This window comes from Triticum dicoccoides, chromosome 3B (genome assembly GCF_002162155.2).
Source record: "Triticum dicoccoides isolate Atlit2015 ecotype Zavitan chromosome 3B, WEW_v2.0, whole genome shotgun sequence".
Lineage (NCBI taxonomy): Eukaryota > Viridiplantae > Streptophyta > Magnoliopsida > Poales > Poaceae > Triticum > Triticum dicoccoides.
In genome coordinates this window covers 189,616,218-189,630,097 of record NC_041385.1, presented here as the reverse complement: position 1 = coordinate 189,630,097, position 13,880 = coordinate 189,616,218, and the positions used below count along the sequence as shown (strand labels likewise).

Sequence of the window (13,880 nt, the reverse complement as noted above, 5' to 3'; positions counted from 1 at the left end):
AGTCGACCCCTTCTACATGCGTGCCAAGATCTTGGGCAGCGCTGGGGACCGACAAGTCGCGAGTTCACACCTCGAAGGCATCATTCTTGCAAACCCAGATAAGGATACCATCTTCGTGCCTTACTTTTCTGAGTAGTCATCCCCTCACCGCCCCGTAAGATATGATTTCTTAGATTTCGATCGTTCTTTTTTTCTTCTAACATTCCGTGTTCTGTGCAGTGACACACATTGCATACTCATCCTCTTAAGCCCGAAATATTCCACGACCACGTATTTCGACCCAGACTGTGACTCCAAGATAGACTACACAAATATCAAGAAAGTTCTTGATGATGCTCTCCCCGGCTACGGCACATCTGGAGGCACCTTTAAGTGGCCAGTTCGTAGGTACAGCAGGCATGTGTTCACCCACAATACGACGTTCCCCTGCGTCAAGCAGCCGCCTGGCGGTCAGAAGGATGCCTACTATGCCCTCCATCACATGCGGGCGATCGTACGGGACCATAATCACCTTTTGCTACCAAATAATGTCAAAGATTGGGCCGCTAGCTTGGCGGCAATCCAGGACGTGGACCTCCGACAAGAATTCTTTCGCATCCAGTCGGAGTTTGCAGAAATCATCCATCAAGATGTCCTTCGTACCTCGGGGCAGTTCTACCTCAGAGATCAACCGTCCAACAGTGAGATAGACACAACGCTACAAATGCAGGCTGACAACGCCCGCGACTTCATGACCATCACGAAAGACGGAGGCTTCATCCACGCTCCGATCCCATGAGTCGAGTCGAAAGTAGTGATGCTATTTGTAGTTCTGAAACATTGATTAGCTCATGTTGTAATTAAACTTTAATGAACTTGTATGTCTCTTTGGTTTGGACAGTCGTTCAACTTAGATGTAATCGATGCTATTTATTAGTAGGACCATGAATCGTGCTATTAATGTCTTGCTTTTCTCTTCCGATCCTTTTGTTGCATACTTATATATTGCTTATGTATTGTCTGTTGTTTGGCTTGTGCATAGAGATGCCGTCGTATGTCGTGTATAAGGGTAAGGTTCCCGGATTCTACGACGACTGGGAGGAGTGTTGGAGACAGGTTCACTGTTTCAGCGGTAACAGTTACAAAGGGTACACCACTAGGGCGGAGGCTGAATCTAGATACGCTCGCTATCTAGCGGGAGAGAGGAGGGAGCGTTGGAGGAACCGGATGAAGACCAGTTTCATCGCGATGATGCTCATCGTGATGACCGCAGCTCTCTTCTATGTGATGGTAGTTTAGATGATCGATATCGACTTGTAATGTGAAGACAAACTCGCTACTCGCGGTCTCCGAGACTTGGAATGTTCTATCTTTGTTCGGTCTTTTGAATTTGAAGACTAATATGATGAATTATATTCGGAGACTAATCTTCTATTGTATTCGATGAATCTGCTGTTGCTGTGTGGTGCTATCTATATTCTGTCCAATAATATATTTTCTAACCTGTGCAAAAATCAGGAAAAAAAACCTAATATTAATAGTAATGGCGCATCACCCCATAGTGCTCCATTAGTATGCCAAAGGATACTAATGGCGCATCACCCCACAGTGCGCCATTAGTATACCAAAGCACATGGCTAAATATGGCCCCCAGGGAGGCATACTAATGGCGCATGTTGCTCTATACTAATGGCGCACAGCGTGGTGCGTCATTAGTATACCAGATACTAATGGCGGACCAGTGGTGCGCCATTAGTATCCAGAAATAAGAGAAGGATGGATGTACAAGCCTCCTCATCGATCGCGATTCTCGACCATTGGATCGGGCCGCTTGATGCGTTTTCGTCCGTTGGATCGACATCTGGAGGAATCTGGGCCGTCGGATCAAAATAAGTTACTGCTGGAATGAATAGTAACTTCCATTCAGTTTTCCTTACTGTTTTTTCTTACCATAGAATCACTATGCTGCCTCGTTGACGTGTGGGGCCACTCGCTGGTGGGCCGCGCCGGCCAGCGACTATGGCTGGGAGAGTGGACTGTGCGGTGCGTGGCCTCCTTCAGCGCGCAAATATCCCGTGCCACCGCCGAAAATACCGTTCCCTGCCGAGGGTATATTCGTATTTCCTGTGATGGGTCTGTGCGTGTCATCTGATGGTTGGCTCGTGGATGGATGAGGTCAAGAAAGGAGCCGATTGGGTAAGAACCCTAGCATCCACTCCCATCGCCGTTCCTCTCATGCCGCCTACCTCACCGCTGCTGCTCTCCTCGCCGAGCTCGCTCGCCGCCGCCGCATCCCATCCTCGTCGCGCTCCCGCCACCATTCCTCCTTCCCTCCTACCACTCCCCTCCGCTAGGCCTAGAAATCGACGAGGAGGCCGAGCCTCCACCCACTACCGGTCCTCAGACCGTCCTGATCGACCAAGCTCAGGGTCGAGGGGCGCGCCGGATCCGGGCGCGGCGGCTCATATCCCCCATGCTGCGCGGAAGGACGGCGACCTCGCCACCCGGTAGCCGCCTTCCTGGTCAGCGCCCTGCGGATGCGTTCCTGGCGGACTATGTGGCTGCGCCCATCGAGACAGAGAAGGAGCACATGCCCGCCGACAGCTACCCCAGATGCTGTGGCCGCGGCTCGAGGGCCTGCATTTGGCCGCCGTTAGAAAGTACGCCATAGATGGGATTTGGAAGGTGAGCCCCCGCATCTTGATTTGATTCAACTCGTTCCTTTCTAGCTGGTACTGATATGTGATGGGACGGATTTGGAATATGCCTTTCTCATTGGATTGCTGCTCAATGATACCGTCATGACCAACGGTGCCGTGATAGCTGATTAAATCTGCAAATTCTTTGCCATTGACAGCGGCGTTGTTTGTCAACTACCTTGATAGGTTCCTCTTCGTCTATCCCCTTCCTGTAAGTCTATGATCTCATTAGCAACTGAAGAAACCCTGCTAAAATCCCATAAAGTTGTTGGAATCATTGAGAAATTGATTTCTCATGGCAGGAAGGCAAAGCGTGGGATGGCTCTTGGCAGTGGCTTGCATTTGTCTCGCTTCAAGGATGGAGGAGACCTATGTGCCACTCCCCATGGACCTGCAGGTCAGTGAGTGATGCATCTCATCTCATGATAGACCTCCGCGTATTGAAAGGTTATGTCTTTCAGTTTCATCTCAATTAATCGATGGTTTTTGCTTGACAGGTGATTGAGGCAAAGTCTTCCTTTGTATGGCAATGAGCATAAAAAGGATGGAGCGGTTACTTCTTGCTCATTTATTGACTACTTCCTTCGCAACTTCAATCATCATGACACACCCTCCATGCTCGCATTCACCCGTGACCGACCCCATCTCGAGCACAACTAAAGGTATGAAAGTTAAATCAGATCCCTTCTATAGTATTCATAGATCAATGTGTTAAATCGAATATCACTTTTAGTATCCATCAATCAATGTGTAAAATTTGGCAGTGATCAATTATTAAAGTTTGAGAATTTTGATTGCAGGAGCTGATTTTTGGGTTCAGACCTTCATAGTTTGCTGCACCTGTTGCACTTGCTGTATTTGGGTTGCTACACCTGTTGCACTTGTTGTTATTTGGGGAGCGCAACTTCAGTGGTTGAAAGAGCTGCAACTAATTGCATGTGTATAAACAAGGTAGTCATCGTCTCAATGTTATCATTAACTAAACCATTTGCCCACCATTACCTAATATGTTAATGCAATGATGTTTTGTAGGAGCGAGTGTTAAGATGCTACAAATTGATTCAGGACAAGATATCAATGGGAACCACGGACATCAAATCGGTTGGATACTCAATGTTCTATGTGCCGCAAAGCCCGATAGGCGTGTTGGATGCTGATGTATGTCTCAGCCAACAGAGTGATGATACTGTTGTTGGATCTCCACAACTCTTCGACAAGCAAAAGGATGAGAATTGGCAGATGACCGATCACATGTCGTGATGTACTTAAGGTGTGTTGCTCACCATCTTGGCCGTTTTGTTGTTTCAAACATCTCAATTTAGTTTGGTCACTCGAGAACTGAAGTGTGGTTAAGTAGTTGCTGGAAGGAACAAAAACACAATAGTTAAGACTTGACCCATAAAAACAAACGGTTTCTCGTGAGCCTATTCATGAAATCAACATATGTAAGGGGCATGTTAAGCTGTTAGGGTCAACCTTACAAGTAGAAACACGATGAATGGATATCTGGTGATGGTACATCAGAATCGCCAAACTCAACATAATATAAGCATGTGGTACTAAAAAGTACTGCTAGAAATTTTCAATGTTTAAATGGTGTGATATTCCATGTTCGTCACTGTTGGGAATACTTTGATAGGACTAAATGAATAATAGAACCCTTTGTGTTTTATATGATTTATTATTGAGGGCCTGTTTGGAAGAGAGGGGTTGGGCTAGGAGTTGGTTTAATTTGTACATTAGGACAAAGATGATTCAGTGATGAAACTGCAGTGCTAATTCAATGTATATATCCTACTCAATGTGCACATCAACATTCTTATGAGCAATTTAATATGTCCATCTCATTCGTCGTTATTTCCGCTGAAGATTATTTGAAATTATCAGGCAGTGGCCCTCTTCAAGTCCTACTTTGGTGGAACTTTTAATGAAGATGCTATTAGGAATAACTTGGTGTTTATATACCAACTTCTTGATGTTAAGGGCACATACAGTTTTGGACTTTGCTTGGTGCTTCAGTTTCCACCATGGATTGAATTTTTTTTTGTGATACCGACTCTGCAACTGTGCAAAGATTATGGACATCAGTTATCCTCAGAATCTCTCACCAGAAATTCTGAAGTTATATATAACCCAGGAAGGCGTACCATCGCCATTTTCCTCCAAGATTTGAAATTGAAAATAATCTGTCAAAACTGAAAGAAATTGGAGTACTAAAGATCTGCTTGTACTGTCATTTTTTTGTTTGAATTGCACACCAAAAGAAATTGTTGCCAATCAGTTAGTAGCATAATTATTGACAGGGAGTATTTAGGATAATCGATGAGTTTTATTTAGAAGGAAAAAAATCTGTTAGAAGTTGTTCCTTTTTTTCCTGTGTGCAACTTTTGTATATGGGGGTTCATGAATATCATTTGTACTGTCCAGATTGTAGCTTGTACTGCCATTTCTAAAAAACAGTACACCAAAAGATCAGTTCCAGCTCCATAATTTTACTGTATGAGACAGCCTGTATAATTTTCAGCTCCATAATTTTTAGTTTGTAGAGCTTTGTGTTGTCATGTTTTTTTGTTCTATTTTTATATTTTTTGTGGTTATAGATCCTATACTGATTACCATGTATTCATGAAAAATAGATAATGAAAATCAGCTTATTGCTACAAAGCCCAACTCATGAGCATGTCGGAGGGGAGCAAGAAGATAGGAGGTGTCGAGGAGGGAGAGGGCGCTCTTCTATTTTGGTCCATGCTGCTACGAAAGTTGAATTAGTGTATCGAAAGTTACTTTATGTAGTACTATCATCATGAAACCTTGTCTTTTTCCTATTCTGTTTGAATACTTACCCTGTTTCAGTGACAAAGATCTGTGATAGATTCGATTAGGCACATATTGAGTGTCCAAATTCGTAAATATTGAGCATACAATTTCAATTTCAACTTAAACATACAATCTACTCTTTTTTCCTTAAGATATAGGGGAGGGTGTATCATATATTGCTTGTTTGGTATTTGCCTATAGTTATTATTTCGTAAAGGCCTATGTTTGGCCTTCTGTTATATCAGGACATCTTGGTTCTAAATTTCATTCCAGAGATATGCTAATATCTCATTTAGATTAGTTGTTTTAGGAAATGAGAAAAATGCACTCTCTGTTTGTTCTATCTTTCCCTGTTTTTGTCATCTTCAATATTTATTGTTTCTTCATACGTGCATTTTTATCGTCCCAGCCATCCACTGGCCTGACTAGGGCATGCCATGGTACGCATTTAATTATCAGAAGATGGTTATGTATTTATGGGGCCTGCATTTGTAATGGTTCATTAAGGTCACCATTGAGCCGCCTTCTGTACTTAAGAGGCGTATTGTGCGACTACACGTTTGTGTTTTTTATCCATTCGCCCATTGCAGTGTAAATTCGAGTTCTTGGATTTCTATTTCTCGTTTCTTCTTTTTGGGGAGCGGGGTTAATTGAGCTATTTTCCTCTTGGTTTGTTGCAGCAATTGGGAAGGATCATTCTGTATTATCTATCATGGTTATTAGCTAGCAAGACTGATGCCACAAGTGGATCTGCCCAGTAAATTTGTTAATTTCTTCCTTGCAATATTGAGTTGAGTTTCGTTTCTAATCCCTCAAGTCTATTCAGATTGCCCATTGTTTAGCTACATACAAATATGCACCTTGATTGCTATGCATAATCCTGTAGGTAATTCCATCTCTTTTTGTTGATACTTTATCCTGCTTGGATCATATATGCTTGTGTATAACACTGATTCAGGTGGACAACTATAAATTTACTGCACAGATATAAGCTTTCTATACATAGATAACTAGAGCATTAGTGCACTCGCTCAATTTTGAAACTGTTCATATTTATGGCTTAGGTATAGTAAACAAGTAATTCTTTATCTGATTGAGAACACTACTCTTTGTTTTTGTTGTTTTCAGCATAATGGTCTTTCAAATTTTATTGAAGTTGGCTAAACAACATGCGTTGATGCGGATACAAATAGATACCTCCTGTTAATTGGCCGGTGGCAGCTGTGGCGCATCAAGGTGCAAGGCAGCGGCATCGCATTAAGGTGCAAGGCAGCGGTAGCATGTTCATACTACGGGAAGGAAGAGCTCCTATTGTTTTTTTATGCTCCATGTCGTAGGTGAGCTACCACCTTCTTCCCACATGTTCGGGCTAATCAAGTAACTTCCAGAATGAATTGTGATATCTTTAGACACAGGTCATTGGCTATATTTGCATGTACTATCATTCTACTAGCATGTGTAGCCACCCTCTTTCTGCATTCCTTTTGCTATGGTTTCATTTGGCATTCCTCCTTCATGATTATTATGTTGTACCTTTTGGGTTGTTAGATGTTTCACCTCAGCAGCATGGTTAGATTCCTTGCTTTCTCCATGTGATTTTTTTCCAAAAAACTTCTCTATTTAAGGAACCATTCTTGCTCAAGATGTTGCATCGACCAATGCTTAATACCTAATAGAACTAAAAGTCAGTTACCTGGTAAACACACCTTATTAACGTTATGATGGGAAATCTGGGGCCATCTAGAGTAGAATTTGGTTCATTCATTGAAGTAGAAAGACAAAGGTCAAAGTGATCTTTTCCCAAGGTAATCTCCATTGTTTTTTTAGGCTTATGTGCCTGATGTTTGTTATAAATGAAGAGAAAGTTGATAACTTCGCAATTACATACTCCCTCTGTTCCTAAATATTTGTCTTTCTAGAGATTTCAACAAGTGACTACATACGGAGCAAAATGAGTGAATCTACACTCTAAATTATGTCTATACATCCGTATGTGGTAGTCCATTTGAAATCTCTACAAAGACAAATATTTATGAACGGAGGATGTAGTAATTATGGCTAGATTATAGAGGTTAGAGATGTACAAATGATTGATTAAAAATATATATTTATATTTGCAACAACACAATGGATCATGCCAGGTAAATATTTTTGTAGAATATAAGTCAGGTTTAGAACTTTTGACCACGACAGCTGAAAAACCAAAGTAAATCCATGATATATATTCAGTATAATGTATATTTAGATATTCATGGCGCTGCATAAGCATAATTCAGTTCCCTGGGAGCTCTAGCTGCTGGCGTATACATGTATTTCTTTGATTCTAATAAGATGCAGCCAATCTTAGAACATATAGTAAGCACCTGTCATGAAATTTAGAACTGGCGTGATGTGGTTCTCTGTTAATAACTATCATGCTTGCATAGCTGGTTGATTTATTTGGTTATAATCAAACTAAACCGTCATAATTTTAAGATCGTGATTATTCAGATGAAAAATGATCAAAGAAATACATGTACCAAAGTCACATCTGTTTAGATCATGATTAGGCATACAATTGCTCCTTCAAATTATTGTGATATTGTAGCGCTCTTTAGTCTAATAAATTATGTATTGTGGTGCTGCACCTCCTTTTATCTTCTTTCCTCGACATATACTCTGCATGGGAAGTTGCCTACTTGCTATGAGCTTCAGATGCATCGGTAGCCACAACACCTTTCTATATACTTTTGTTAATAATCTGCCTATATTTATAAGAAAAAATGCATGAACTTATATAGCTTTGCGCTAGGACACTTGACTTTCGCTATGACCTGTCATTTTTGTGAGCCGCAGATGATTTTGGCATTGATATTCTCATGCAAGTCATCTTATCTTTGCAAGCCTACTAATAGAATACACTCAAGATAGGGCACCACATGTTTAGGTTGTCACTCCTATGTTTATAAGCTTACAGGAAGCTAACATTTTCATTATCTTTGGCACTTATATTGTCATTATATTAACTTGTGCAACAGAGTTTTAAAATCAAAATGGGGCAATAAATGTGTCTACTATGACAAAGTGAAGACAAAACGAATGCATCGGGTTACTAATGCAGTGGTTTTGATGAGAACTGAAACCTTTCACTTTCAAGGTTGGACATTGATATCAACTATGATTATTTAATAGAGAAATTCAGTTATATGAAGCGAAAGAAAAGCATGCAGTACCTTACATTGATAGTGATTATTAGCCCATCGTGGTACTTCAAATTCTGATAAGAATATATTTCGTGACCGAGATTTGGGATTTGGAGAATCTCAATTCTGACATGTACATGTGCATCTCCTTTTATTTTGTCACGCTACTGAATGTTCTGATATGGGATTAGTTATTCTGTATATCTCTTATAAATAATAAAATGGTCTATATGTTTTAATTATATTATGTTATCGATGATGCATGGTTCTGGAATTTGGAGATTAACATTTCATAATCTCATGTACTGAATTGGAAGCTGCCTTGCTTCCAGCTTTTATAATCTCATGAACCTGTTGAACTCGATGATGTTATTCTTCTGGTACAGAGTGAATGTTTCTTCTTACCCTTGAACACTATAACCGGTTGCTCTGTTACATGTGCTAAACTTGCCTTCATACTGATGCTTCATGCCGTTTGATCTTCCACGGCTTGACAATATCATTTGGACCGGCACCCTCGCGTCAAGGCGCGTTGCCGATCTAGTATAATACTAGTGGCGTGGTACTAGTGGCGCACCAGTAATGCACCATTAGTAGGCAAAACTGGTGTGCCACTAGTAGGCCTTTTCCTAGTAGTGAGGGTCCAAGGTTCCGCCAGCCCCGAAGAACCAAGTCCGGCAACGGTCTGGCCAGTTCATTGTCTCTGGTTCGATCCCTTTATCAAACAGATCATTCTCAGCCTTGGCCCACTTAGGCCGGGCTTTGAGGTTGCCACCTGACCCCGTGCAACGGTGAAGCTTCTTCTTCGCATCATTTTGCTTCGCTTGTCGCCGACATCTTCACTCTTTTCCGATATCTTGTGGGACACAAATATGGGCCAGTGATCTCTGATCTTCTCATATTTGCCGATGAATTCTGGTGTCTCTTCTTTGTCGAATAACTTTTTCAGCTCTTTCCTCCACCTCCTGAATAGGCTTGCCATCTTCTTAAGAGCAAAAGACTTGATTAATTGCTCTATAACTGGCTTCTCCGGATCCTCCTCTGGCGGTAGGGTGAAATTTGTCTTCAGCTCAGTCCAAAGATCATCTTTCTGCATATCATTGACATAAGACACCTCAGGGTCTTCATCCTTAGGCTTATACCATTGGTGGATACTGATCGGGATCTTGTCCCTAACAAGAACCCCGCACTGAGCAGAAAATGTGTTCTTTGTCCGGATGGGTTCAACCGGTTCGCCGTCGCGCGCGATTGCTGTGATCTCAAACCTTTCATCCGAGCTCAACTTTTTCTTCGGGCCTCGTCTCCTTACCGAAGTTGTGCTCCATTCGGAGGGCTAGAAAAAAGAAGAAAGATGAGAGTTAATTAATATGTGTACAAGCCTCGGTATGAATGGCATATTTTCTAATCTTTTTAATCTTCAAGCGCATTGCATCCATCTTGATCTTGTGATCATCGACGATATCCGCAACATGCAACTCCAATATCATCTTCTCCTCCTTAATTTTTCTTATTTTTTCCTTCAAGAAATTGTTTTCTTCTTCAACTAAATTTAACCTCTCGACAATAGGGTCGGTTGGAATTTACGGTTCAACAACCTCCTAGATAAATAAAATCTATGTCACGTTGGTCGGCATAATTGTCATAAACAATAAATGAACCAATAGTTATGAAAAGATAATATATACCACATCCGAATCATAGACAGGACGAGGGCCGACGGGGGCGGATACCAAAACCATCGCACTATATAAGATGCAATAATAAAAGTAAGAAAATAATACAAGTATCTATCTAAACATACAAGTAAGAATATTTTTCCTTACAGAAAGAAGATAAGAACAAGAGGCTCACCACGGTGGTGCCGGCGATGAGATCGGCGCGAGTGATCGACGGCGGTGAAGACGGGGATGGGGCGTGATGGACCACTAAATCTAGACAAATATTAAGGAAAATGGAGCTTGGAGGTCGAGCTTGGAGAGGAGAAAGCTTAAGTAGTGTGGCTCGGGCATTCCATCGAACACCTTGTGTGCATAGGAGGTGAGCTAGAGCACCACCAAGCCCTCTCCCCCTCGGCGGCCAGAAAAAACAGAGCAATGTGCTCTGCTCTTAAGCGAGGGGGTATATATAGGCACCTCATTGGTCCCTATTGGTGGCATGAACCGGAACTAAAGGGCAGCCTTTGGTCCCGGTTCAAGCCACCAACCGGGACCAATGATGGTGGGCCAGGAGCGAGGCCCATTGGTCCCGGTTCGTCCCACCAACCGGGACCAAAAGGTCCAGACGAACCGGGACCAATGACCCACGTGGCCCGGCCGGCCCCCGGGGCTCACGAACCGGGTCCAATGCCCCCATGGGTCCCGGTTCTGGACTGAACCGGGACTAATGAGCTGACCCGGCCTAGACCTTTGCCCCCTTTTCTACTAGTGACTCATGGAGCCCGGGCTCCAAAAGCAGTTTCAACCATACCAGGTACCAGCCACCTAACCAATGGACGCAGCATTGTAAAACATGACCTCCTACTTATGTGCCTAATAAGACTATTTGATGTAGTCAGGCATGGAGTAACCAAATATCTGCCGACACTTTGTCGCATCAAATCATAGTAAAATTGGTAACTTCTTTAAAGTTGGCAACAACCAGACCTAATTAGATGCCATTCAGACAAATTAAAGGGTACTGCTTTTTTCGGGCATACTTTTCACTTTAAGAAAATACACCTATGCCAGGTTAAAATATTGAAATCTCATTGGCAGCGCTTTGCAATTTTGGCCTGATTCTAGTTTAATGAGACCTAGTATTTGTCAGACATACGTCCTCCGCTAACCCAAGAGAATATCACATGAAAACTAACATTCGGTAAAGATCAATGAAAACCATGTGAAAACAATGTTTTAAAGTTAAAAAAAAACTAAAAAACGCAGGATGTTAAGAGGGTGATGTTCTATCACCATGAGAAAATTCAAGTTCCAATACTTTACGGGATACGAGCTACAGAAAAAAAATCAGCATTGGAGAGGGCTGAGGAGTAACATCACTATTCACTGTTGAATTTGTTTTTTCATAGCTCGCTTCCTGTAATGTGTTTCAACTTGGAATTTTGCATAGCAATAGAATATCACCCTCTTAACATTCCATATTTTTCTCAGATTTTTTTGAAACGTTCAAACGTGGTTTTCATGAAGTTTTTTTAATGCCGGTCTCCATGTGATATTCTCCCACACTAACCCAAGCAACAAGTGGTCTGCCGTCAGTTCCCTCTTTGCTCATTCTCCAGATGTCATTCTTCGCTTTCCCTCTCAGTTGGAATCTCAAAAAACTTTCAAACTTGTGGTATGGACTTGCAATCTTCAAATATATGATTGTTGGTAACCAACGTACTGCATGTACTCTTTACGATTAAAAACACATGATCATTAAACTTTTCTTTTTTACTTTGGATATGTTCAAAAAAATTGATAAAATTTAATGTATTTGTTATTGCGGGGGATAAAAGACAATATATTAAATCAGGTAGATACCAATTGTGCCCACTATTTAAAACAACGCCATATCAAGAACTAGTCAAGACGTAGAGAATGTAGACAATCAAATAATTAAACAAGGGAGAAGGTATATGCGTGATCTCAAAAATCATGTTGAACGATCAACGGAATAGGTGAATTAAATATCAACATAAACCACCGACGAAGACAACCGAAGAATAACATGAAAGGTTCTCCAACACTAAGGCCCCAGGAAATATACCCGCGCAAGTGTCGCCTGGATCCAATCACTAAGGTCAAATCAACACCATGAATAAAAGTCCGAGCGATCTCCACACAATGACTTTAATGAGGGCACGTCATGTGAACATCGTCATTGTTCGTTTCTCCCAGTGAAGGTCAAACCTAGAGTGTTCACCCTAGAACTTGAGATCCGATGCTCAAAGAGAAGCACCTAACCAAAGTCGTCATCTGCTGCCCCACATATTGATCCATCATCACACAACCGTGCACATGCACAATCCTAGACTCCTGGTGTGAACCTAGCCACGCAACTGCAACCATGCGTGGGAACATGTTGTTAAGAAACTCCTAGGGATGCCCGCCATCAACGCCGATGATGCCCACCAATGTCGGAGGCTAGACTCCGATCCCATGTCGTTGAGAGTCAAACCCGACCACGTAGAGATGGTTTATGGCAATAATGTGGGGCATCAAGGAGAAGGGTGGAGTCACAAATCGAGCAAAACGGAGTCACCAGATCATACCGCCACATAAGCCCTCTCAGGCCATACCGAGACTCCAAACCCTGCACCGAGCGAGGGACGGCTAACCGTTGAAGCGCACCATATGGAACCTCAACAGGATATGATGCTGAAGCATGCCGACTTTGTGCCCGTAAAATGGCTAGCAGCCTAGGTTCAGACCACCTAGTGGAATACAAACATCACGCGCAAGAACCCCTCAAAGGTAGCCCACGTCCAAACAGAACAACCTGCCGTGTAATGTTGCCGCTTCCTTCCATGAACGGGAAGCGCTATCCTCAAACGGGAACTAGGGAAATTTACCGTGATGGGAATCAAGGACAACAAGTTCATGTGGTAAATCACCGTCGCCACCATAAGCTGTGTGGGCTTAGTCCAATAGTGTACTTTGGCAGCGGGGAAGGAAGGACACTTGAGGAAGGGACACCGGAGAAAGTGGGTTGGGAGCCGTCTATATCACCCACGCGGATGATGTGGGGGCCTTTTTTGTCTCCTTGTGTAATCTACATCATTTGTCGGGGTATATCACCTAAAAATAATAATTTATCGGGGTATGTTCAAACGATAACATTTAATTGGATTCAACAAGATAAATGTTTCATAAACATATGGTTATGCTACAATTTATTAACGATGATGGTATACATACATAGCATAAATGCTATGGCTCAAAGATGTGAATGAATCAAAGTTAATTGTGTGGCTATCGAGCACATTGTTTCCACCTCTATCCCCTCTCCCCGCCTCTTACTGATGCGGTGATTCCTACTCGTCGTGGATACTCTATCCCCCTGCCAGATCACATTTCCTCGTATCTGAAACTGGACGTGACCCACACTGTTAGGTGGAGCTCGGAGAAAACTTATCTCTCACCATGCTCCGTAGGGATGACATGGACTCCTCTTTTATGGTATAAGTATATGTTTGTTGCATCTAGTGTTTCTAATTATGAACCAT

The 13,880-nt window shown here is 42.3% G+C and overlaps 1 pseudogene; it reads left to right on the top strand.

The window, feature by feature from the left end:
* Window positions 1–2,452: 2,452 nt before the first annotated feature.
* LOC119279459 lies at window positions 2,453–5,728 on the top strand (annotated as a pseudogene).
* Window positions 5,729–13,880: the final 8,152 nt, after the last annotated feature.